Source organism: Anabrus simplex, chromosome X (assembly GCF_040414725.1).
Source record: "Anabrus simplex isolate iqAnaSimp1 chromosome X, ASM4041472v1, whole genome shotgun sequence".
NCBI lineage: Eukaryota > Metazoa > Arthropoda > Insecta > Orthoptera > Tettigoniidae > Anabrus > Anabrus simplex.
In genome coordinates this window covers 158,789,837-158,816,858 of record NC_090279.1, presented here as the reverse complement: position 1 = coordinate 158,816,858, position 27,022 = coordinate 158,789,837, and the positions used below count along the sequence as shown (strand labels likewise).

The 27,022-nt window shown below is 39.0% G+C and overlaps 2 long non-coding RNA genes across 2 annotated transcripts in view; both read left to right on the top strand.

Moving 5' to 3' along the window:
* Positions 1-5,931: 5,931 nt before the first annotated feature.
* The window catches only part of LOC137503218 (uncharacterized), a 32,899-nt gene continuing 11,808 nt past the window's right edge, over positions 5,932-27,022 (top strand). The window contains exon 1 of the long non-coding RNA XR_011019106.1: positions 5,932-6,105. This is a non-coding gene — a long non-coding RNA (uncharacterized lncRNA). The remainder of the gene's footprint in view (positions 6,106-27,022) is intronic.
* Positions 13,979-18,072, top strand: LOC137503054 (uncharacterized). Its single transcript, XR_011019027.1, has 3 exons — positions 13,979-14,268; positions 14,737-14,999; positions 17,404-18,072. It is a non-coding gene; the product is annotated as an uncharacterized lncRNA (long non-coding RNA).

Genomic DNA, 27,022 nt, shown 5'->3' with positions numbered 1-27,022 from the left:
CCTGTTTGCATTTCTTGTGTTGTATGAGTGAGTGTGGAAGACTTTACGTTTTGGCGGGGAGGGGGAAGGGGAAGTTAAGGTAGGCGGCTCATTGGTAGCTGCAGTAGACTGTGGAGGGTATAGTATAGTCTAGGGGAAGTGAGGGGAGGAGTTGAGTTTGTAACAATAAGCCATTAACTTATATCGGATTAAAATATTTATAGAATTTATTTATATCTGATTTGAGTATTTGTATTAGTTCCGGTAATTGTAATAAGATGGATTCTTTATTTCTATTTCGTCATTTAGGTTTTTATTTTTATTGTATTGTTGATCTAAATGAATGTATATGTTTTCCAATTCTGTCATTTCTTTTCCTTTTTCTACTCTTCTTAAGATTTTTAAATCCCTTTCAATAGTTGTAAAACTGTGTCCACTTTCTTGCATGTGTGTACTCATTGCAGAATGTTTCCTGTGTTTGGCTGCATTTACATGTTCAAGATATCTCATTATAAAGCTTCGGTCAGTCTGGCCAACGTATGAAAAATTGAACTCTGCACAAGTGAGCCTATACATTCCAGATCCTTGATATTGATTACTATTTGTATTAACTTTATTGTGGTTGAAGAAAACGTTTCTGTTCGTGTTTTGGGTCTTGAAGGCAATGTTAATATTTTGTTTTTTGAAGGTATTAGTGATTTGGTGTATAGCTGGGTTAGTAAATGTGAAAGTTGCAAATTTGGAATTTTTATTTTTATCTGGTACAAGATCAGTGGACAATTTTATTTTCACTTTATTAATGACTTTGTTAATCATTTCTTTTTTGTAACCGTTATTGAGTGCTAGATCTTTTATAAAATCAAGTTCTTTCTTTAAATTCTTGTTTGTTATTGGAATTTTTAGGGCTCTGTAAACCAAACTCTAAAATGCTGCCTGTTTGTGAGAGTTGGGATGGAGTGACTCGTTTTTGATCGTTACTGGAGTAAACGTCGGTTTTCTATAAATCTGGAAGTCAAATTTTTTTCCTGCTCTCTTTACATTTATATCTAGGAAACTTAATGAATTGTTCCTTTCATCTTCCTTAGTGAATTTTATATTACTGTCTAATTTATTTAAGAAATCTAAAATATTATCACTATTGTTCAGTTTACTGTATATTATAACAAATGTGTCATCCACGTATCTCAGCCAAAGGTTTAGTCCATCTATGTTATTTAAAATTTTAACGTGTTCTAAATGATCCATATAAATGTTAGCTAGTATACCTGATGCAGGGTCACACATTCCTAAGCACATTTGCTGATATATCTTTTGATTAAATGTGAAGTAATTGTTATTTAAAGTAAATATTAATACATTTATGAATTCTTCTATTTCACACTTACTTAATTTACTATGATTGAATAAATTTATTTTGATTATATTAATGGTTTCGTTGGTGGTTGCCTTCTCTTCCTTGGCCTACCACTGCATTCCAGTCTACCATCACAATTAGATTCTCGTCACCTTTTACATATTGTATTAAGTCTTCTATCTCTTCATATGTTCTTTTGATTTCCTCATCATCCGCTGAGCTAGTAGGCATATTGCAGTATTGTGGTGGGCATTGGTTTGGTGTCTATCTTAACGACAATAATTCTTTCACTATGCTGGTCGTAGTAGCATACCCGCTGTCCTATTTTCTTATTCATTACTAAACCAACTCCTGCATTTCCTCTGTTTGATTTTGTGTTGATAATTCGGTAGTCGCCTGACCAAAAATCCTGTTCTTCCTGCCAACGTACTTCACTTATACCAACTACATCTAACTTTAGTCTATCCATCTCCCTTTTCAGATTCTTTAATCTACCACGATTCAAACTTCTAACATTCCACGCTCCGACTCACAGAACGTCAGTATCCATATTTCTGATGATCGCCCCTCTCATGTAGTCCCCACCCGGAGATCCGAACGGGGGACTAGTTTACCTCCGGAATATTATACCCGGGAGGAAGCCATCATTCGTACATCATTCATACAGAGAGAGCTGCATGTCCTCGGGAGTTAGTTACGGCTGTAGTTTCCCGTTGCTTTCAGCCGTGTAGCAGTATCAACACAGCTAAGCCATGTTGAGTATTATTACAAGGCCATATCAGTCAATCATCTAGACTGCCGCCCTTGCAACTTCTGAAAGGCTGATACCCCCCTTTCGATAAACCATTCCGTAGTCTGGTCTCTCAACAGATACCCATCCGATATGGTTGCACCTGCGGCTCGGTTATCTGCTTCACTGGGACACAAAAGCCTTCCCACAGGGCGAGGTCACATGGTTCGCAGGTACTAGATACCACTAATTTTCATCGGTTGATGGTTAGGACAGTAGTGGTTGGGACGGAGCGGAGCAGTTGTTGTGACGTCATCACCCGGTAGTACCGAGTGAATGTAATGTGGCGGCACGTTTAAATACATTATTGGCATGACAACGTAAATTCAAAGCCCTTTTCTCACAACACAACTGTTTGCTGAATACAGCAATGTTGTTTTCTGCTGGAGAAGCCGACCTGCTCATTTCATCCTTGTGATGCCTCATGATATGATCCCACAAATTTGATATGCCACCACCCGTCACGTGAATGCGGCCGCAAAATTTGCATTTTGCTGTTTTTTATCATCAGTAATTTCAAAGAACTGCCATGCATAAGACGGTTTTCCTGACATTTGTGGTACAAAGTTATGTAAAAATCGATTCAATTCCTTAAATATTCTAAAACATGAATACCATGTAAAAATGGGATTAAATATCAAACTAATACCACAATTATTATCTAATGTACTTTGCATTATCTACAAAACACAACAAGCGGAGGAAATACAGACCCAAATTAAGAAGCACAGACTGAATGCAGGTACAATATTCTTACAAGGGAAGGCCACGACGTTCGGATCATGGAGTATCTTCAAACCTTTTACACATTTAGTACCAGTAGTCCATTACGACAAGATAATGTGCAAGTAGTAATGTGTACTACTAAGGCGTTCTCGAGAAAATGGCAAAAGTTTTCGCGTCGAATATGTACCGGTGCGTTGCAACTGTAAGCACGAAACGGCGATGGTGGAGTGGTTAGCGTTCGAGCTCTGTAATCGCTGGTTCGTTGGATCAAGTCCTGCTTTTCGTTTTGGTTTTCAACACTGGTCATATTCTTTTATATATATTACAATTCAAAGGTAATATAATAAGAAAAAGGTGTATTTGCATGAACTTTTATTGGATTTAACATTACAAAGAATATCTTTCTTTCTTCTTTCTTAATCAGTTTACCCTCCAGGGTTGGTTTTTCCCTCAGACTCAGCGAGGGATCCCACCTCTATCACCTCAAGGGCAGTGTCCTGGAGCGCGAGACTTTGGGTTGGGGATACACCTGGAAAGGATGACCAGTACCTCGCCCAGGCGGCCTCACCTGCTATGCTGAACAGGGGCCCTGTGGAGGGATGGTAAGATTGAGAGAGATAGGCAAGGAAGAGGGAAGGAAGCGGCCGTGGCCTTAAGTTAGGTCCATCATGGCGTTTGCCTGGAAGAGAAGTGGGATACCATGGAAAACCACTTCCAGGATGGCTGAGGTGGGAATTGAACCCACTTCTACTCAGTTGACTTCCCAAGGCAGAGTGGACCCCGTTCCAGCCCTCGTACCAGTTTTCGAATTTCGTGGCAGAGCCAGGAATCGAACCCGGGCCTCTGGGGGTCGCAGCTAATCACACTAACCACTACACCACAAAGGCGATCATGGCCAGTGTTGACAAACAAGAAAGCGATTAGTGGACTCGATCCAGTGACCTAGCGATTATGGAGCTTGAGCGCTAATTACTCCACCGTCGCCATCTCGTGCTCGTGGACGCAACGCACAGGTACATATTCGACACGAAAAATATCTTGCGATTTTCTCGAAAACGCGTAAGTAGTATGCCTTGCTACTTGAACATTATCCTGTCTTAATTCACTACTTAAAGGGTACAAAGTTTGAAGTTAACCTGTGATCCGAACGTCGTAGTCTCCCCTTGTTAAACATGTGTCGTGCGCCATGGGCATCCATAGGATAGTTTGTAGAATTTTTAATATTTTGGAAGATGAATGTAGACTTGTATTCCATGGTAGAATACCACACACGGTATCCCCTACCACTTCTACGTAATACCAATTTTTAAACCATTTTCTTGATAGAAAAACAGCTGACTATATTAGATTTTTTCCTTTCCCCGAGAGCTAGGGGGGGGGGGTCCCACCTTGCCCGCGGGTATGGGCGCCCGTTTCGTGCGCTACATTGTGCTCTGGTCCTCCGCGAGTATTTGTAGTAGTAAGGGATCGGTGGTGCGCTCTACCGCTACAACCGGATTACTAATCGGTATTACTCGCTCCACTCCCAGATGGCCTGTTTACACGCGGACAGTAATTTAGTGGTAACTAAATTTTTAACTTAATTTTAAGTGACTTGCAGCGTGTGAACTGTGACTTTAGTGGTAAGTGGTAAGTAAACGATTAAGTGACAATTTAGTCAAGTGGAATAGAATCCAGTCTATTTTTCCTTTCAAGTAGACTTCTCACCAGCTGCGTGCGCACCCATCGGAGTAGTGGGGGAGCACTGTACTTGCAACTTACCACGTGCGAACGGGCGCAATTTAGTCAAGTTCATAAGTTGTGGGTAAAGCTACGGGGCTGATCATCGTTGTGAGTTCCTGTTTTCTTTTGATCGTTCATTCTAATTGCCGACAACAATGGCTAGATGGATAGAAGCTTTTAAGTCACTGCAGAATGGAAACAATACTAATTATTGTGATAGGTTTTTGATGTGTATTCACTGAAATTTAAAAGCAATAAACCTTTGATAATAGTCGTTTTGCTAAACAATTGCTTATATATAATATTGTAACCAATATGTGTTTGTATTTTTCCTTACCTGTATGAAATCTTTCAGAGCAGTATATATATATATAGCTTCATATACTTCCGGAAACACTAGATATACTGGCTTTGGAAACTCTGAAGAAATGATGAAGGCTTCGGACATTATTTCCCGTCGCGAGCATGTACAGCACGATATGCAGTTTCAGCTTTGCTGATAATGCTCTACGCATGATGGTATCTGTCTTTTGTATCATCGGTTCAACTTTATGCAGTAACTCATTAAATGTTGCTTGTGACATTCGCAAGGATAACATAAATATTCCTGTCGATCCTCCTCGGCTAATTCTTTAAAGAGAATTGTACTTGCCCCGAGATTATTCCTTCTGGTAATCTATTTTCGCTCCCATTCTCTTTTTCTCCTAACTTTGGTCACCTCATCCTCAACTTCCTCTAAAATGTTATCTAACACGTTGTTGATGGCCGTCCATCTTATCTCTGCTGTAGTTGACGACACAGGAACGACTGAATCACGTGGCTTGAGTAACAAACTGCCATGTACTACTGTACTAAACGCTGTCTTACGTTTAAACAAGCCTACGTGAGTTAAGTAGTAACTTACCACTTACTACTGTACTAAACACTGTCCACGTGTAAACCAGCCAATTAGGACAGTGCTAAGTGCTAAGTGGTTTGTGATAATTATGACATTTTTATTTAGACTTTAGTTTTGAATTGTTTTCCTACAAACTCTTTATGTGTGTGTACGGTATAACAGTAATCCACTGAAATTTGCAGGTCTTGTTTAAGGTACGCCCCCCCCCCCCAGAGTATTTGCCTTTTTTTAATAGAAAAGGAAAACCATATTCAAGGCTACTGACAGTGGGATTCGAATGCAAACCGAGAGCTACCGATACATGGCAACTCGCTCGGTCTCCTCAGTTTCAGCTGATCCATTGCTAGAGGACGGGTGGGTGTATTCTATTCTACAGTCTTCACCACTCCATGATCAGAATTAACCATGTCATTTTATATCATCTGACATGATAAATTGTGCTTATTATGTTTGCAGATTTGACGAATATAACACAGGTTCGACACAATTATGAGAACAGTCTTTCAAAATCTGGGATATTGCTGCCGTTGCAACATGGGGGCTTGTATCCACATTGTATACCTTCTGACTGTCTATGGGAAGAAACCAGCATCTCATGAAATGGAAAAATGATGCCAAACCTCCACAGAATATAAGGTGCGTCCACACCAAGATGTTTTCTTTAACTTTGTTAATAAATAATGTTATGAACATTTTTGGATGTTAATAAAGAAAATTGCGTGTTCATTGACTTTTCGTGCATGCTGATAACAAAATAGTTATCTAACTTTTGTGAATTAAACTTTTTATAAGCTTTCGTGTTTTCATGAACATTTCGGTTCGCACATGCGCAAGAACGCAATTAGGGCACGCAAATTCGTAGCACGGAATACGACGCTTTCTTATTTTTTTCTAAAAATTGACAATCAGAGCGCAAGTGAAGTGTCTAATAAACAGTATTTTTTAATTATGTATGATATTCTTTTAGCTGTGTTCTAATGTACCTTCATTTCCAGCTTTGCTCCTCGCTGAATAAACTAACTTTCTGTAATTACTTGTGTGTTATCAAAACAATGTTATGCTAACTAGGGTAAATGAAGATTTTCTTTATGTACCGGTAGTACCTTTACCAAATCTTTGAGATTGTTGTATAAAGCTTCAAACACCTCAGGCACCATAACTGAAATTGCTTGTTTCGATACTCTGAAATGTCCGAGTCACCAGTTTCTAGGAATCTTAAAATTTTACCTATTAAAAAAAGTTAGCCTGTCATTAGTGGAGCCGGCTTTCCCATAATCTGTGCCATTTCTTGCAATTTCAGGCCCAATTACTGTCAACAAGAACTGAAAATCATGTAGAGGCACTCTCAAGAAAATTTTGAAAGCCTGCTGCATCATGAATTAAAAGTTCTGACATAAGCCTTTCCAATATTTTTCTTAGCCACACTTCGCATCCGCTCTTTCTGTAATTGTACTCACTAAAATAATGGTAGCTGCAGGTGTAAGTATTTTCTTCTTCCTGACCCTATCCATTGTAACCTCACAAACAGCTATTTTGGGTGTGGACACAATGTTAAAGAAGTTTGTTAAGAAAAGTTTATTAATATGTTTTCATTAACATTGTTTATTAACTTTATTTTGTTAACATTGTTTATTACCTTTTGTCTGGACCAAGTATTATAATAACAATGTTACCAGTTTTACAGCCCTTACCCGCTGTCAGTTGGGATCAAAGGATACATCCACGGTATCCCCTGCCTTACATAAGAAGCGACTAAAAGGGGTCCCACAGGATCTTAACTTGGGCGTGTGTGTTTGTGAGCATGGAGCCCTCAACTGAGTCCTGGCATTGCTTCCACTTACTTGTGCCAGTCTCCTTACTTTCAGCTATCCTATCTGAACTCTCCTCCTCCTTTTCCGACTCCCAACGGTATTAGATTTCCGATTCTAGGGAGTCTTTCATTTTCATGCCCTTCGTGGCTCTTGTACTCCTTTGGCTGATACCTTCATTTAGTGAAGTGTCAAAGTCTTTCCATGTTTTTCCCTCTGATTAATGTTAATATAGGACAGTTGCCTAACTGTACTTCCTCTCAAAACCACCACCACCAGACCACGAAACAAATCCCTCAATGTTGACATCCAATCTGTAGTTATGGTATCATCATCATCATCATCATCATCATCAGTTTTCCACTCCATTTACCCGGGTGTGGTTTACAAGCTCTCTCCACCTTTGTCTGTCCATGTACCACTCTTCTCTCAAGACGACATCCCAACTGACTCCTCTTGTTCCTATGTCCTCTTTCACTTGGTCCAGCCATCTCTTCCTAGGTCTTCCTACCGGACATTTTCCTACCACGACTGTGTGTAGCCATTGTTTTGCTGTCCTTCCATCGTCCATTCGTTTGACATGGCCAAACCATTTCAAACGGGCCCTTGTCACTTTTTCATTCAGGGATGGGTACACACCAGCTTCCTCCCTTATTCTTTCATTCCTTACCCTGTCCCTTTTTGTCTTCTGTACCGTAGGGAGAAAGAAGTAGCTTCTGCAGCTGTCAGGAAAGATAGGACTGACCAGGAGGGGAGGGGATCAAATGAGGTGGGTAGGGTTGAGGCTCTGGTCATGGGGTATTCTATTGTTAGACATGTCGGGAAAGTGTGTGAAGGAAAGGGTACCAGGGTAGAGTGTTATCCAGGAGTTAGGTTAAGGCAGATGATGTGGAAAGTAGAAGAGAAGGAGGAGGGAAAGGAGAAGGTGGTAGTGTTTCACGTTGGTACTAACAACGTAAGACAAGCAGGTATAAGTACCAACATAGTTGGGGATGTGTGGGATCTGGTAAATGCAGCATGGATGAAGTTTAAGGAAGTGGAGATTGTTATCAGTGGAATACTGTGTACGAGGGATACTGACTGGAAGGTGATTGGGGATTTAAATGAGACTATGGAGTGGGTATGTGGGAAACTGGGAGTGAAATTTCGAGATCCTACTGGGGGGTAGGAGATACGGATCTGCACTCAGATGGCCTTCACTTAAACTGCAGTGGTACATATAAGTTAGGAAATTTGTTTAGAAGGGTTATAGGGAGGTACATTCAGGGAAACAAGGTGCGCTAGGGAGCGGTGTTAAGGGAACAGGGAACTGGAAATCAAGTAGGGATGACATGAAACTGTTAGTGCTCAACTGTAGAAGTATTGTAAGGTTTGGAATAGAATTAAGTAATTTAATAGATATATACTTACCAGATATTGTAATATGAGTTGAATCATGGTTGAAAAATGATATAATGGATGCAGAAATTTTCTCATGGAACTGGAGGGTGTATCATAAAGATAGGATAGGAATGGTAGGATGGGGGGTATTCATTCTTGTGAAAGAAGAATTTTCTAAAGGTAATAGGCAACTTGATGTCTTTGGAGTGTACAGATCAGGAAAGGGTAGCGCAGATGCTGATTCATAATTATTTGATAAGATATAATCAGCTATGTGGGAAACGATAAGGAAAGGAACGTGATCGTAGCGGGTGATCTCAATTTACCAAATGTCAATTGGGAAGGGAATGCGAACGACAGGAAGCATGACCAACAAATGGCAAATAAGTTAATATGGGAAGGGCACTTGATTCAGAAAGTGATGGAACCAACTAGAGGGAAGAATATTCTGGATGTGGTGCTGGTAAAACCAGATGAGCTCTACAGAGAAACCAAAGTAATAGATGGTATTATTGATCATGAAGCTGTTTATGTGGTAATTAAAAATAAATGTGAAAGAAAGGAAGAGATTAAAATTAGGACTGTTAGGCAGTACCATATGGCTGATAAAACAGGCATGAGGGAGTTTTTAATAAGTAACTATGATCGATGGAAAACGGTAAACAAAAATGTAAACAGACTCTGGGATGGGTTTAAAGCAATTGTTGATGAATGTGAAAATAGGTTTGTACCTTTAAAGGTGGTAAGGAATGGTAAGGAATGGTAAAGATCCACTATATTATAACAAGGAAGTAAAGAGTCTAAGGAGGTGCAGGTTGGAAAGAAATAGAGTTAGAAATGACTGTGGAAGTAAGGAGAAATTGAAGGAACTGACTAGGAAATTGAATCAAGCAAAGAAGTCAGCTAAGGATAAGATGATGGCAAGCATAATTGGTGGCCACACTAATTTTAATGAAAAATGGAAGAGTATGTATAGGTACTTTAAGGCAGAAACAGGTTCCAAGAAGGACATTCCAGGAATCATTAATGAACATGGGGAGTGTGTATGCGAGGATCTTCAAAAGGCAGAAGTATTCAGTCAGCAGTATGTAAAGATTGTTGGTTACAAGGATAATGTCCAGATAGAGGAGGTGACTAATACTAATAATAATAATAATAATAATAATAATAATAATAATCGTATGGCCTCAGCTACCGTTTGCAGACATTTCGATTTGACGCCATCTGGCTGTCTGCTCGTCAATTTCGATGTTCCGGCTTACTCTGTCTGCCATCTAGCGGACCTAGAGTAAACCTATGCCAGCAATGACATTTACAGTAAGATACAAAAGTTGAAAACTAGAAAAGCAGCTGGAATTGATAAGGTTTCGGGAGATATACTAAAGACAGTGGGTTGGGATATAGTACCATATCTGAAGTACTTGTTTGATTATTGTTTGCATGAAGGAACTTAGCAAATTAATGGAGAGTTGCTATAGTAACTCCTGTATATAAAGGAAAGGGTGATAGACATAAAGCTGAAAATTACAGGCCAGTCAGTTTGACATGCATTGTGTGTAAGCTTTGGGAAAGCATTCTTTCTGATTATATTAGACATATTAGACATGTTTGCAAAATTAATAACTAGTTTGATAGAAGGCCGTTGGGTTTAGGAAAGGTTATTCCACTGAAGCCCAACTTGTAGGATTCCAGCAATATATAGCAGATATCCTGGATTCAGGAGGTCAATTGGACTGTATTGCAATTGACTTATCTAAGGCATTTGATAGGGTAGATCATGGGAGACTACTGGCAAAAATGAGTGCAATTGGACTTGACAAAAGAGTGACTGAATGGGTGGCTCTGTTTCTAGAAAATAGAACTCAGAGAATTAGAGTAGGTGAAGCTTTATCTGTCCCTGTAAAAATTAAGAGGGGAATTCCTCAAGGCTGTATTATTGGAACTTTATGTTTTCTTTTATATATCAATGATATGTATAAAGAAGTGGAATCAGAGATAAGGCTTTTCGCAGATGATGTTATTCTGTACAGAGTAATAAATAAGTTACAAGATTGTCAGCAACTGCAAAATGACCTCGATAATGTTGTGAGATGGACAGTAGGTAATGGTATGATGATAAACGGGGATAAAAGTCAGGTTGTAAGTTTCACAAATAGGAAAAGTCCTCTCAGTTTTAATTACTGCATTGATGGGGTGAAAGTACCCTTTGGGGATCATTGTAAATACCTAGGTATTAATATAAGGAAAGATCTTCATTGGGGTAAGCACATAAATATGATTGTAAATAAAGGGTACAGGTCTCTGCACATGGTTATGAGAGTATTTAGGCGTTGTAGTAAGGATGTAAGGGAGAGAGCATATTTGTCTCTGGTGAGACCCCAACTAGAGTATGGTTCCAGTGTATGGGACCCTTACCAGGATTACTTGATTCAGGAACTGGAAAAAATCCAAAGAAAAGCAGCTCGATTTGTTCTGGGTGATTTCCGACAAAAGAGTAGCGTTACAAAAATGTTGCAAAATTTGGGCTGGGAAGACTTGGGAGAAAGGAGACGAGCTGCTCGACTAAGTGGTATGTCAAAGAGACTTACAATAATTGAAATTCTTCCACCTTTTTGAACAAAAATGAGGTAATATGTTACATTACGTAACATTACGTACATTTGATATGGAAAATGAAGCTGATTACTTGCAATAAGTGGTATGTTCCGAGCTGTCAGTGGAGAGATGAGGTGGGAGGACATCAGTAGACGAATAAGTTTGGATGGTGTCTTTAAAAGTAGGAAAGATCACAATATGAAGATAAAGTTGGAATTCAAAAGGACAAATTGGGGCAAATATTCGTTTATAGGAAGGGGAGTTAGGGATTGGAATAACTTACCAAGGGAGACGTTCAATAAATTTCCAATTTCTTTGCAATCATTTAAGAAAAGTCTAGGAAAACAACAGATAGGGAATCTGCCACCTGGGCAATTGCCCTAAATTCAGATTAGTAGTGATTGATTGATTCGTAGGAACTTCATTCCTGCGGCTTGTAGTTTGCTATCCACTTGTTGGGTTGTTGTGCAGGTTTCTAGGCCATATGTTATTATGGGGGTGAAGTATGATTGGAATAGAATCTGCTTTGATCTTAAGGGAACTTGTTCGTTCCAGAGGAGGTTCCGAACTTGATGGTAAAACTGAGCTGACTTTTTAATGCGGTTGTTAATCTTATGCTGTATTCTGTTATCACTTGAAATGATGCACCCAAGATATTTATATTGGTCTACTGCTTCCAGCTGTGTACCTTCCAGCGTTATTTTTCCTTTCTTCTTCTGCCTGTTAACAGACATAGTAACAGTTTTTGATTTATTTATTGTTAATCCGTGTGCTTTCAAATGTTCATTCCAGGTGTTCAGCTTCTCTTGGACTTCCTTCTCTGTATTTCCCCAAATTACTACATCATCTGCAAATGCATTGATGTCCATATTGTAGTTACGGTATCATTTTATGGAATTAAACTGACATTACTTAGGCCATCATCAGCAAGTTGGTTGCATAGAAAAGCAGACTCTCGTGTTAGATCCTACAAATGACAAAGCTCAAGTGCCATTTTGTTCACAAGACTTCATTATTACGGTTTATCTGACAGTTCATCATCCCAGAGGCTAGCAGGTTCTTGAGGTTATGCAGTTATTGGGAAACTATACAAACCGATGGCAGTGCCATATGCCGGAGGCATATTGGGTATGATGGGAAATGAGGTACAGTGGTTATAATATACAGGTGACCCAAACGGCCGTTAACATTTGATGAGGCAATACTTCACGGAATACTGAAGGTAGAGAGGTAATAGTTGACTCACACGATTGGCATGATGTGGGGTTTTATTGACATTAAAATAAAGTACACAAAATGACCAACAGACGACGCTGGTCACCAAGACGTCAGGTACAACTGGCCACACATACTTGACATGACATGGGGTGTAAGAAGTCTCAACAGCTGACGTAGCATTTCGCTAGTAACTATTGGAGTTTTAAGGCCTATTGTGAGGTTATTATCATGATGGTTAAGGACACTACAGCACAGATGATATTTTTGGCCGAGTGTTATTTGCCCAAGAAGAAGAAACCAGCTAATAGATGTCTTTGAAAATTCCGTACACATTTTCTTGGTTCTACAGTGCCATAGAAAAGTCACCTGCAACAACTCATTCACAAGTGCGATGCAAGCTTAACATCTTATGAGATTTCAAAACCCACTTGCATTTCCTGAACACTCATGGAATGCGCAGTGTTCCTAATTTTGATTTTTACTTCTTCTGCAGTTTCAGAAATATTCCTGTAAACTTTCCCTTTGAAATTTCCCCATAGATAAAATTTGCATGTGCTTACATCAGGCAAACGAGGGGACCATAGTCTTTATTGATGATCTTATCATCATCAAACACTTCCTCCAACCATTGTACAGAGCTATGCGCCATATGGGCTGTTGCACCATCCGACTGGAAATAGCCATACCATTTTTCTTCCTCAGTCAGTTAAAAAATGGTTTGAGAATATAACGGTCGGTAGTAATCATGTCCTAAAAAAAAAAATATATATTTGACCGATAATTTGTCAGGCACTAATAGCACACCATACACCCACCTTCACATTGTGCAGAGGTCTTGGCTGTTAAATAGGCAGATTCTCTCTATCCCAGAGACTATTTTTCTGTGAATTGATATTTCCACTCGAAACCATGCTTCGTCACTCATAAATGGACAGTTTGGATACACGATACCGTCGTTAACACTGTTCATTAAACAAAAACACCATGGCACTACAGCCCTGACAGGCCTTGGTCTAGCAATCGACTGCTGCTCAGGTCTTGACATTCAGTTGTAAGGAGCCTTTTCTTGTTCATTGTTTTCTTGTTATGTAAATATGTATATAATTTATTTCTGAAATCAACTTGATTGTATTGGCCATACGCTACATAAATAAATAAACCATGAAGGCTATTTACCAAGCGATAAGCCCAACTTAGCACATTGGGGCAAAATGCTGGCAACCAGGAATGAGTTAGCTGGAAAATTTATAATGTCTAAGGCCCGTATTCACCAACACGAGTAAAAGCTTTTATCTTGGTTAAAAGCTACGTAAACCGAGATAACAGTTAACTTTGTATTCACCAACAACATTATCTCGGATAACGGGTATTATCTCGGTTTAAAATTTTACCGGAGATTGGTTGCCGGGTAAAATGGGAAATCTAAGATAATAGCATTCCAAAATGGCAGCTCGTAGACGGCTGGAACATCTGATTGAAAGGGAAAATGACAGCGACCATGGGTATGTCACCCGCATAGGTCCTACCCTTCCGAGGGCCCAGCTCAGACTGAATACTTTAGCCCTGCACTCGCGGGGGCGCGCTGTTGTACTTCACGTCACTCACCGTAAGCCCACGTGACGAATACGGCAGCTCCTATTGGTAGAAATATCTCCCGATTGCTATTGGTCAATTTGAGTTTGACAACTTGGACCACGTGGGACGACCACGTTTGTGACACTTTGCTTCACTTTGATTTGTATGCATTTATCTGTTATCTTCGTTTTCGTGTTTGAAGAAAAAGTACAAGATATTTGAGGTAAGCATCCTTATGGTTCTTGTTTTACTAATCTCCTGAGGCCAGAACATGAAAATATACCACACCAAGGCAAATGACTTTCGGATAAATTGAATCATATTCGCCTAGTCCTAAATTTGCTATTTATTTTATTTAACGTTTGAATATTGTTTGCGGGATATTCCATTCTATTTTTAAAACAAAATCCTATTAAAAGGATAGTAGGCCGCAGGAGGTTAAGTAGTTATTAAGTTGATGATTGATAGCTGCTCATGTTCCCAAAAATTTCTTTTTGGCTGTCGCTGTTTTATTACCTTTTTGCATGGTGGTTCAAGTCTACTTGAAACAGACACCTTAAAATTCTGTTGATGTAATGTTATATTATTTATGATAATCCACTATCATTTTGAGGGTATTGAAATTAGCAGTAAAAATATAAACTGATACAGTGTCCTTTATTACTTTCTTCTATTTCCTTTCATGTCTCAGACCATGCACGAAACGTGTCAGATCTGTGGCATTTACACAGATAGCAAAGAAGGCCAGCAACAGGGAATCTTATTTCATCATTTCCCTGTTGGTAGACCGGATATTTGCAGAGAGTGGTTGGACGTTGTGGGGGGTCGAATGCTTGCGGCAGCTTCCTCCGAAGCAGCTGAAGAACCGCACTGTGTGTTCTAGGCACTTTCGCCACTCGAGCTATCCAGGACCGCTATCAAGGTTGCTGTATAAAGATACTGTCCCGGAAAGAGGTAAGTAGTAGTAGTAGTCGTTGTTATTAATTTCACAGTACTGTGACCTATCAAATTTTCCTGGGTTTCATTTCAAATTGCTCTCCAGAGGTAATGATGATAAATTCATCAGTGCCAGATGAGGGGGAACCTCGCTTCTCATAATGAAATTTACTATAATGCCTGTCACACCTGGTCTTGCCGTACCTGTAAGTTGAAATTGGTACATCTCTTACAGGCCTAACATTTATTATTAACAGAATAGTGCAGAAATGTGCAAATTTTATAATTTTTATAATCCATCAGTGGCTTTACGTTAGTTGAATTGTGATGGTGAGGTATTTAATTGAGCTCGCTATATTAACTCCCTCTTTATCTGAAAACCATTTGCACCGTTTTGTCCAGGTTCATTTTAAGGGAACCTGGTACACATTTTTTTATTTTCCACAATTTTTGAGCAATCACAATGAAACTGTTGTGGAATATGTAGGACTATTATAGAAATAACATATCTTATTTTCAGCTAAATATCCTTATTAGTTTATGAGATATGATGTACGTTGTGTTTATGATGCTCGCAAAACAGGCAACTTTCAAAAAGTTCCCTGTGGGATGGATTTTTACCTGAGAGTTTGAAAACTTCTTCCTTATAACATAAAAAAACTCAAGGATGGAATTTTCAATTCACCCTATGTCGCTTAATTAACTCCTGTTTCAAGTTTGTAATTGTATTTTATATGTAATTTTCCACTAATTTTCTGTTTATTTTGCCTCATAAAATGAGTATATTGTAGAAGAATGAAAAATCTATCCTACAATTTTCTTGGTAGGTCACATAGAAGCTACATACCAACTTTGGCAAATATAGGTTTAGATTTGATCTGCATGGAACAGTGCAGGTTACAAAAAATGGTATTTTGAGTTAAATGAATTTTAGTTCTAAAACCATTAAAAGTTTTTATAATGGCCTTTCCAAATCTCTTAAAATTCACCAGCACTATAACTCCTACCCTCCTGCTTCTTCTTGGCTTCATCCCTGTGTACCTTTAGGAGTTTCAGTTTTTCCTGGCTGTTTTCTTTTGTTGGGTGACTGACTGCTGACTGTGAAATTTTCTTCTTTCATCTCTTTGTGTGGCAAGTTTGGTGGATGCTGGTGAAAGTTTATAATTCCTTACAGCCATTTTCATTTCTTGTGTTGCACTACATCTCATGTTGTATTCTGCAACTGCATTAGAAACAGCTATTCCAAGTCGTTTTGAGGACACAAAGGTCTCTTCTCATGGGCGCCCGGAGGATCTTTTCCAAGGGGGGGCACATCAACAATTTTCTTGAATATAAAAACCAATATAACGTCAGCAACATTAAATTGTTTACAGAAATTTCCGGTTATAACAGATGCTAGATGACTGTCAGTAATTTCAGTTTATGAAATAATCTGGTATGATATTAAACAATTGAACATCAACATTTTTAGAATTCCAGGGGAGGCAAATACCCCCCCTTGCCCCCCCCCCCCTCCCTTGCGGGCGCCAATGGGCACTTTTTCCACATACATGCATGAAGACTTTCATTGGCAATTTGAGTATCCCCTTTACAACATCTAGACAGAAGTTCAGTTGATGCCAGCCTTTGGTATACAGACAAACTTTTCAGCAGCATTGCAATTGTGAACTGAACTGACAATTTTTGTGACTTTGAGGGGTTTGTCCAGTTGCGATACTCTTATTGTAGAAGCACCATGATTCAAGTCTTTGGGGGCATTTCTTATGCTTAGGATCTTCTTCTGTGGAGGAGTAATAGTATAGTGTGGCACATATTGCAGATTTCATATTATCTACAGAGGGAATATTTGCACATATTGCCTGCCTATAATCATTTGTGAGCTTTGCAGTAGTTGCTTCCTTCAAACTTCCAGGTCCCCTTCCCCCAAGTGTAGTTCCTTCATGGTTGACTAAATTGTAGGATGAAGTAGTTCATAACATAGCTAACAGTTGGCAGTATATATTGCAATATTAAAAAATAGTATAATCTCAATGCTACTGTAAAGAGGGAATTAATGGTAACAGAAGGAACACGGATAGCCGAGCATACAGAGGAGAGGAGGCGTGGTTGATAATTAAATGACCGTGCAGAACCATTTAAAAACGACCGTAACTACGTCAAAAACAGTCACAGCGGCACAAAACCACATTTGTTATTTAGAGGATGGTTAATATAATTTATTTATGCCAGAATTCAAATTTCAACAATTTCATCCATTTAAAAAAATGTGTCCCAGGTTCCGCTAACTTTGTTGTCTTCAGAATATTTTTCAAGCCTGACCACAGTTGCTTAAAGATCATCTTTGTTCTGAGAACCTTTATGTAGGTCATCAGCATATACCGTTATACCGTTCTTAGTGTGTGTGTGTTTTTTTTTCATATAGGTGTGCCTCGACACAAGGCTGGTCCACGGCCAAGTCCTTCCGCTGCTATGACTGCTGCTGCTCACACCACCTGCACCACCGGCACTCCTACTGCTTCTGCTACTACTACCTACTACCACCGGTGCTGTTGCTGCCACCACCATCTCCATGCCTGCCGCTGCTACTACTGCTACTGCTATGGGTAATGGTGCTGCTGCTATTACTACCATGACCTCCACTCCTGCTGCTCCTGCTTTCACATATAAATACTATAAAACTGTGAATTTAAATGATAAATCATTAGCAAAATTTCATCAATTACATCGGAGATCAAATGTTTAGCTTGACCACTACGTAGTCACGAGCTGGGGTCTGGATTAGCGTGGAATCACATGCGAGCCCTCTGTTCCGCATAACATCACAAACCTGTATGGCAGTCCACGTGCCCACAGCAACTGAGTGGGAGGCCTAACTCCACTGTTACATGATTTGGAAGGAGCTATAGAACACTAGAAGATCAAAGTAGGCCTACTCTGTTATATCTTGTTTGTGATGATAACATTCAAATAGTTCAATTGTGCAGTTAATGTTTACCTGTCTGATATTTTTGTTAACACCCTGAGGGGAACGAATTGAAATTTATTTTCATATTGAAGTTTTACATAGTATTCCCCACCTGCCTACTCATTCTTGCCACCCAGCTGACAAACATTACTGGGGAGAACACTGGTGCTAATGTTATTAATGTTCATTTTATATTCAGATTAAACAATTTCAATTTGTGAATGCTAATGATTGTTTATCAATATATTTAATTTTGTTTTACAAAACACCCAGCAAGGAGGCTGTGCAGTGGGGTCATGCATCTATAAAATTGCGCTTGTGCAGTGGTGGGTTCGAACCCCACTGTCGGCAGCCCTGAAAATAGTTTTCTGTGGTTTCCCATTTTCACACCAGGCAAATGCTGGGGCTGTACCTTAATTAAGGCCATGGCTGCTTCCTTCCCGTTCCTAGGCCTTTCCTGTCCCATTGTCACCATAAGACCTATCTGAGTTGGTGCAACCTAAAGCAACTAGCCTTATAATAGTTGTCCCCCTGTGGGTAGGGGCAGTAGACTAACAGCCACGACATCCTCTGCCTGCTGTAAGAGATGACTAAAAGGGATCCCATGTGCGCTCTGCACTTGGGATCTGGGGCAGGCGACCACGGAGCCCTTAATTGAATTTTGACATTGCTTCCGCTTACTTGTGCCAGGCACCGCACTTTCATCTATCCTATCTGATCTACCTTGATCACCACCTGTTCTTTTCTGCTCCCGATTGTATTATGTATGGAGGCTTAGGGAGATTTATTTTCAAACCCTCCATGGCCCTGGTCTTCCTTAGCCGATACCATCATTATTCCTAGTGTCGGCCCCCTTCTATTTCTTCTCTCCGATTACTAATATATATTGGGGGTGGTTGCCTAGTTGTACTTTCTCTTAAAACAATGGCCTAGATGTTAGGCCCTTTTAATCAACAAGCATCATCATCTTAAGCAAGGAGATTTGTGGTGAGGGCAAGATGTTTGGTGGCCATGGCATATACTAGGAACTGTCCCATCATTCGCCTTACTGCAGGTGAAAGGAAAACCATTCTCAGGACAGCCAGTGGTAGGGGAACAGCCCGTTTCTGTGTCCCAAATGCAGAGGTGTAGAAACACGGTGGAACCGTGGCCACCCCTCCTCTGCTTGGTTGGCTGGTTGGAGTGCATGTTATCATACCACAGATCAGCCTATCTGCAACCACCGACATAGATTTCTGCCTTCATTGTACAGTAGATACAAATGGCACTGTCTGAAGTGAGTTTCCACTGTCTTCAACTGGCATTTTGTGTAGGTCACAGCACAGTCCCTTGCACACCGTAATGTTGTGGAAGGTAGCAGCATATTGTTCATAATACTGTACTAAATTATCAAACAATTTCTTGGATGTAGCTCTTAATAGGTGGAGCTATGTTGTGACTTGGCATGGGTATGTTTTGTGCTGGATCAGCTGCCATATTATTGTACGTAGATCCTGATGCTACATATTTCTGTCAATTTATTGGAACTCCTCTCCTGTGGATGGACTGAAAGGAAGCATTATTTGTACCTCCTGCATGTTGTATGAGGGAACAATCACAGAATCTGTAAGCGCTCTCTTGTCTTTTAAACTCACAAATGTATTCATGATTCCATCCTTTTCCATGTACCAGAAAAATTTAGATATATCCTACTGTCACACAAAATAGAACATTTCTAACTATTGTAAATAGTGCAGATCAATGAATACAAGGGATGCACACAATTTTGTAGCTTGACATTGGTTGTCATCTAAATGCAGATGACTGATTGAATGATATGTTGTGTTTTGATGCAATATGTAGGAACAGGGTATGTGCTATCATGTCTTGGTTTCTTCAAACACTACTCTGCCAGAGATTTGCCATCCTCTAGTAGATGCAAAAGAAGTAAAAATCTCAATATTTCTCAGTGTGTGGCCCTAGGTGCCTCATTTGACAGACTGAAAGATGTATCATATAGTAAGTTCCTTGGGAAAATAGGCTACAAATGGTGTTGCTGAAAACTTTTGACATGTCAATGCAACGTTAGACTGCAATAAGAGAGAAAAGTATTATGTTGTAACTTGTCAGTTCCAGTCGTTCTTTCATAAATGAATGATTTTGTATTTGTGTTGTATTGAATAGTTTTCTGGCTGATGAATATTAATTGATGATTAACACTGCTGCATGTAATGTCAAGAGATTATGATATACTATGATCACTAAAACTTTTGTGCAAATTTCTACACCATTTTATACCTGTAACACTGTGGATAGTAGGTAGAATATAGCTCCATAAATCAAAAGATCATGTTTCATTTCAATTTACCTTTGAATCCTACAAACTCCCTCCTTATCATATGAGTTTGCTTTAATCATTTTGGTTCCTGTGTATGGTTTTCTTTCTTACATTGTATTTATATTTTATTTTCTGCATAAGTAGCATATCTTGATACTATTGATTGTTACGGTTGGCTTAAGTAGTGTTAAAGAGGACTGATGTACGAGGGGATGTTAGTGTCTATTTCTGTTGTAGGTCTTAATCTGAGATAAGGATTGCCAATCCCACTCACCTTCTGGACACTTCCTTCCTCCCTTTGTGAGTTAGCTTCCTTTTCCCTCAGCAGAAACAAAAAAAAAAGCAGCATAGGCAAGGCCAGTCACTCCCATCCTTCGTGGCTTTGTGAATTAGTAAAAATAAAATATAGCTCCATAAATCAAATAATTATAATAAGCAGCACAATCTGGTAAGCTTCTTTTCTCCAGCAAAAAAATTATTATTAATAACAATAAAGCACAGGCCAACCTCCAGGTGTATCACTGTTCAGAATGCAGAATTTCAGAAAAAGGTAACAGAACGAAGGAAAGAAAGAAAAGGAAATGAAAGAAAAACATAAAAGAAATAAAAAACGAAAACATAGATTTAATATAATATTTAAGAGGAGGGGAGGGGGGCGAGAACCTGGGTACCCTCCGCGCGCTAAACGGTTTAAATCGCCCGCCCGGTAATTTTAGTTCAGCCCTGCTCTCGCCAGGGGCGCTAGCGTGCGATTCCTGGCGATCTTTGCGCAGCCGTTGCGTACAGAAGTGAAAAATAACGTTGAGAGTCATCTCTTACTCATTCTCTTTGACAGCGACGAGGAATATGATCAAGATTATGCAGTTAATAAACGCCCTAGGTGGATAAAAGAACGAGCGACATACTTCGAGGACTACGACGACATTGATTTTCAGACTCATTTTAGGTTATCTAAAGCTTCGACACTGTCAGTCTTATCCAAGATTGAACATAACCTGGAATTTCTAACAAATAGGTAAGGCGAATTCTCGATTATAGCTTATATCTTGTACGGTACACGATTGAAGAACTAAGGAATGTTGTATATTTTTTGAGTGAAGTACGTTGCACAATTTCTTTCGTGGTTATTGAACAAGTGACAGGCATACCGGTAACCAAAAAAGAAAAGGTATAAATAGGTTAGGCCTTGTTGTCGTATTTTAGTATAGGCCTTTACAACTCAGTTCATGGTTTATCTTATAAACACTGTCCGAAATGTAAATATTACCGATATGAATACCGGTGATTTATACGTGTTTTAATTAAATTACGTATTTCTTATTGCAAATTCTGTTATTTTGCTTAATTGCATTCATCCATTCAATTTTCACGTACTTTTACACGTTAACCGCGAACTGACCTCGTACTAGTATCAACATACTAACAAAATAATGCAAAAGGAATTTTTGCAAGTCAAGTTCAGTACGGTATCTTTGCTGTATTACAATTAGGCCTACAAGTAGGCCTAATCATTTTCCAACATTGTGACTAGATGACCGGGCATTACAGTAGGCCTAGACATGACAGTACTAATTTTAATAATTGCTGTAGTCAATAAGTAACATGGTTCTTCTCAGCCAGTGAAGTGAATGGTATTTGTTGTACTTTTGGTCAGAGTTCACAAATACACTTGCCATTCAGTGAATGGTATGAATTAGTTGCACAAATAATCTGTGTTACAGTACTGTATGCCTGGTCATAGTGTGCCTTTGCCCCTTCTCTCTTTAACATTGCCTCTGTGAAATATAATTCTTCCCAGATACCAGACTTTTTCATCTGTCAGTTACATATTTCTCTGAAACCGTAGTAGACGGGAGCTGCAGTCTCGCTTTGAGATCCACTGTGAAGAAAAGTTATTTTGCCAGTTCATAAATTAGCCTTGTTGATGTAGACTTCGCTACACATATTTCTCTCTTTGGGAAACTTGTTTTTACCTGCTCTAGGACTGTTAGGTCTTCAGGCATTATAGCCTACGCATGGTATACTTCACTCGATAAATAAGGCAATTTCTTTAATTCTTCACTAAAAAGTTACACCCTTGTCTTAAGTTAGTACTGTACAAACATGCATATTTAGGTAACCACAGTGCTTATCAGTACATCCCATTTTTTATCATATGAAAACTGTATGGATTGTCTTTCTATCCTTTCAGGAATCAAGCTGTTTCACCCATAAATCAGCTTCTGCTTACTTTAAGATATTACGCTACTGGAAGTGGTCAGCTTAGTGTGGCAGATTATGCTGGGGTGAGCCAGTCTACGGCATCTAGAATTGTACATCGAGTCAGCGCAGCCATAGCAGCTTTACGACCCCGCTATATTAATCTTCCTCAAACACCTCAGTCTATACATCGAACACAGATTAACTTTTATAATATCGCCAGGTTTCCAAAGGTGATAGGGGCAATGGACTGTACCCACATTCGGATACGATCCCCTGGTGGTAATGAAGCAGAGCTCTTTCGAAACAGAAAGATGTACTTTTCTTTAAATGTCCAAGGAATGTGTAATTCTAACATGGAATTTTCCAACATTGTAGCTAGATGGCCAGGCAGTAGTCATGACAGCACTATTTTCAATAATTGTGTAGAACGAGCCAGATTTGAGCAAGGTATCTACAGAGATTCAGTATTGCTGGTAGATGCAGGTTACCCCTGTAGACCATATTTAATGCCTCCACTGGATGCAGTTCAAACACCAGAAGAGAATCTTTATAATGAATCACAAATAAGAACAAGAAATGTGATAGAAAGAACATTTGGTATATGGAAGCGACGATTCCCAGTTCTTGCTTTGGGAATGAATGTCACATTAGATTGTGTATTTCCTGTGATAATTGCAACAGCTGTTCTTCATAATATCTTGCGTCAAGCTGGAGAAGAGCTGCCTCCAGATGATCCACATCTACAGCTACCTACACCGTGGGATGAACTATTAGGAGAAGGGCAGATTGATAGACGAATGGATCAACAGGGCATACCTCGCCGTGACAGTCTTGTTAGACGAACAATAATTGATTCGTACTTTAGAAGTCTTTTACGGCAATAACAACACAGTACTGTCACAGTGATAATCCTCTGTACTGTTGTAACTTCACAAAGATAAAGAGGTAAGTAGGAAAGAAACACTGTTTTTGTTTCTTGCTTACATACAGCATACAACATGAAGTACATGTTGTATTATTGTAATTAGATTTTATTATCTAGCCTATGTTGATGTTTTATAGTATTCTCTTGATTTTCAGATGGCACCAAAGTGCTGTATTCTGGAATGCTACAGTAATTACAGTAATTTTGAAGAAATAGATGTCTTGTCAAACCAGAAGTGATTACAAGACTATTCCCAGGTCTACCAGAATATTTGAACTACAAACCAAGCTGGAAGGATTAAAGAAAGATATTTGGGACGAGTGGGAGTTGTTTATAAAGAATGATTGCAAGAGTTTTTGTGTTATAAAAATTTATAAATGTGCCCATAGTGTGTGAAAATAGATACTAATGTGGGAATCCAAGTGTGTGTGAATGGTCATATAATGACTTCTTTTCACTTGTCTTGGATAATGTCACAAGGGAAGCAGCAGAGGTGGTTTCAGCTACAAAGTTTGTTAACAAGGTATGTTGACAGGAGCAATGATTCTGCTGAGAATAATACTGAATTTTAGAACAGATGACTCTTAGGCAATCTATAATTAATAATAATAATAATAATAATAATGATGATTATTTGCATTAGAAAAGATGACCGGGTCACTTGTAATTAATATTTATTTGTGTGAAAATGTACAGAAACAGCTAACATTTTTATTAGAACAAATTTTTCTTGGTATGTAAAAATCTTACAATTTTGGTACGATCCTTATTGCTTTTGTGTTGTATGAACAGTTTTCTTGTTATGATGAATAACCTTATTTCAAATATATTTGAGAGAATTCCACATTTTCAATACTTCAAAATATGTATTATCTATTAATATACAATTGGACTATGGTGAAACACGTTTCGTGGCTGAAAATGTCCCAAAAAAGGGACGAAACATATTCCACTGTAATCCAAATGTATTTCAATAGAAAAATACATATTCTGAATTATTGAAAATGTGGAATTTCTCTTACATACAAGCTTTTAACCATGAAATTTATTTCATATAAGTTTGGTTTGAGCTACCACATCCAAAGTATCTCCAGAGTTTTTCAAGAAAGCCCCATCTCTCTCCTTCTTTCGAAAGTGAAAATAGGAATTATTTTTTAGGAGTACTTATTGTATGGAGCTGACGAGATGATCAGATTCTTGATGGGGAAGCAGAGGCGAGGGAGGTATTGCTACTGCTTGGCCCAGAAACATTGGTTCTGTAAATATCTACGAATGGAATCCAAGACTTTAAAGTACAACAATGATTGACGCAGGCTGACCAGATTGTACTTACATAAATTTATATTAATCTTCTGAAAATCCCTCTTGATGCAAAAGAAAGGCCTAAAATTTTATTGGTACGTTTTACACAATTCTCTCCGTTATAGGCTATTATATTAGACCTTTCTGCCCGTTTCAAAGTACCAGGTCTCTCGATTGCTGTATGAGTGAATAATATTGCAGTCATAGTAATAATGATAATATTAATCATATCACAGCAGAATAAAAATATGAAAATGATTTGGAAAAAATTATAGGCTACATCTTAAGATGAAAAATTGCTTTACAAGGGTGAAGCCAAGTCTGAATAAGTTTTGTTGGAGGAGGATAATTTATTAGAATCTTCTTCACTCCTGTTAACTAGTTTGCCATGACTTCAATAATCCTGTCTCTGTCAGTACTACTCATGACAGCTATACCCCACGCAGACATCTTTTGTTACTGCTGGTATCTTGATAACTTCTTTGCTTAGCTCTCAAAATGATATTCACACCAAGGTCACTAGCATCACTAAACATACTGTTTTACTTTAGCCCATGCAACTATTGGACTGAGTTCGCAGTTGAAGTGGGGTAGCCTAGGTACGATATGGCTATGAGCAGCTAGAAAGTTGATGAATTTTAAATAGCTATTGGTTTTATCACCTCAGTCCAAGTCTTATACCTGCGCTCTGCGCATTTTAACACAACATGGTACCCCTTGTCGTCGTAGCCAGTGCTCTCAAACCTCTCAATGTTTTCATCGAGAGTGGTATCAGATATTGCTCGCCGCAAGCCAATAATAGGTCATCTGCCTGCCTGCCATTCCTCTTCACCTTCAGTTCGCCCTAACCCCCCACATGCAACTGCTCTTTCAGGGATCCTCTCTTCTCAGTTCTGTACAGTAGTAACTGATCCGATAGGGAAACATTTTCAAGAAAAACTATCATAACGTAATGGCTACAGAAAATCAAAGCCTATATGATGGTCATATGAAGGAAATTGTTGGGTTATTTCCAGTGAAAAACCTTACTGTTGCAGAATTGTTAATGCTTCCATGGGAAGTACTGGCGTTCATTAAAAGTAAAGGGCTGGGTTGAGTAGCTGAGATGGTAGAGCGCGGCCTTCTGAGTCCAACTTGGTGGTCCGCTGATATTTGAAGGTGCTCAAATATGTCACCTTGTGTCAGTAGATTTATGTTACTACCATATAAGAGAAGTCCTGCGGGACCAAATTCCATCTCCTCGGCATCTCCCGAGAGCTGTAAAAGTTTAGTGGGACGTAAAAACCCATAACAATAAAAGTTTTTCAAGTCTTGATTTTAACAACATAAATAGAAATGTTTTCTGAATTGCAGAATGTAAAATATGTTCATTTCAATACTCTATACAGGAAATCCACCTTTGATTTTGTGCACATCTTCAAGAGCATTCATAGTAAGTGGTTTAATCTGAAAAATGCCAGCAAGACTTATGCCTTAGTTTGATAATTTTGATGACAGTATATTTGTATTTGTATGCAAAATTCTCAGAAGTTAGGGATATTTATAAAAATCTAAAGAAATATGTTATTGAATACTGATACCTGTCCGGTGGCCATGATCGTGAAGGCATTGAAGTCTATACAATCTGACACTGTGGTTGGCCAGTTTGAGACCCATTGGTTGAAAAAAAGTATCACCATCAGAATGTTGGCCAGCAGGGTAGGTGCTGGTATACAATTTCTAATCGCTACATTGCATGCCAAAATCATGGATTAAATTCCAAACCTCTTTGCAGTGCTCACATGGAGTGAGGGCATATGACGCTGTTGATGGCGATTTGTGTATTGGATGCGGATGTAAAGCCTTGAGGAGACCCTGTGGTGCTAGTCGACAGGAGTAGTAGAGTATGTACCAGCACCAGGTTTCACCCTTTCCCTTCCTACTATCATATTAAACGCCATACACTTCATCATATCTCATTAACTCCTCTGATGGGAGGAAGGGCATCCGGCCATGAAAACCTTGCTACGAAGATTCATCTCGCATCATACCAGACTCCATAGAGGAACAGGACAAGGGTTGGACATACATGTTATTGAATACTGAACTTGAACCATAAGGCTGTCTAACAGTTTGGAAAGACAAATGGTCAGTTTGGTAGATAACTTATTTCATGAAATGGCAGGTACCGCTTATTTAGGATACAGGAAAATCATGTAAAAATTATGCGAAGTGGTACCAGAAGTAGCAGCGAGGAGAGATCCTTCCTTTATGCTAGTCAGGATGCACAAACCCCCACCTAGAAGTATTCTTTCTTACACAGAATAAGTAAATCCAAGACTGTGTAAATG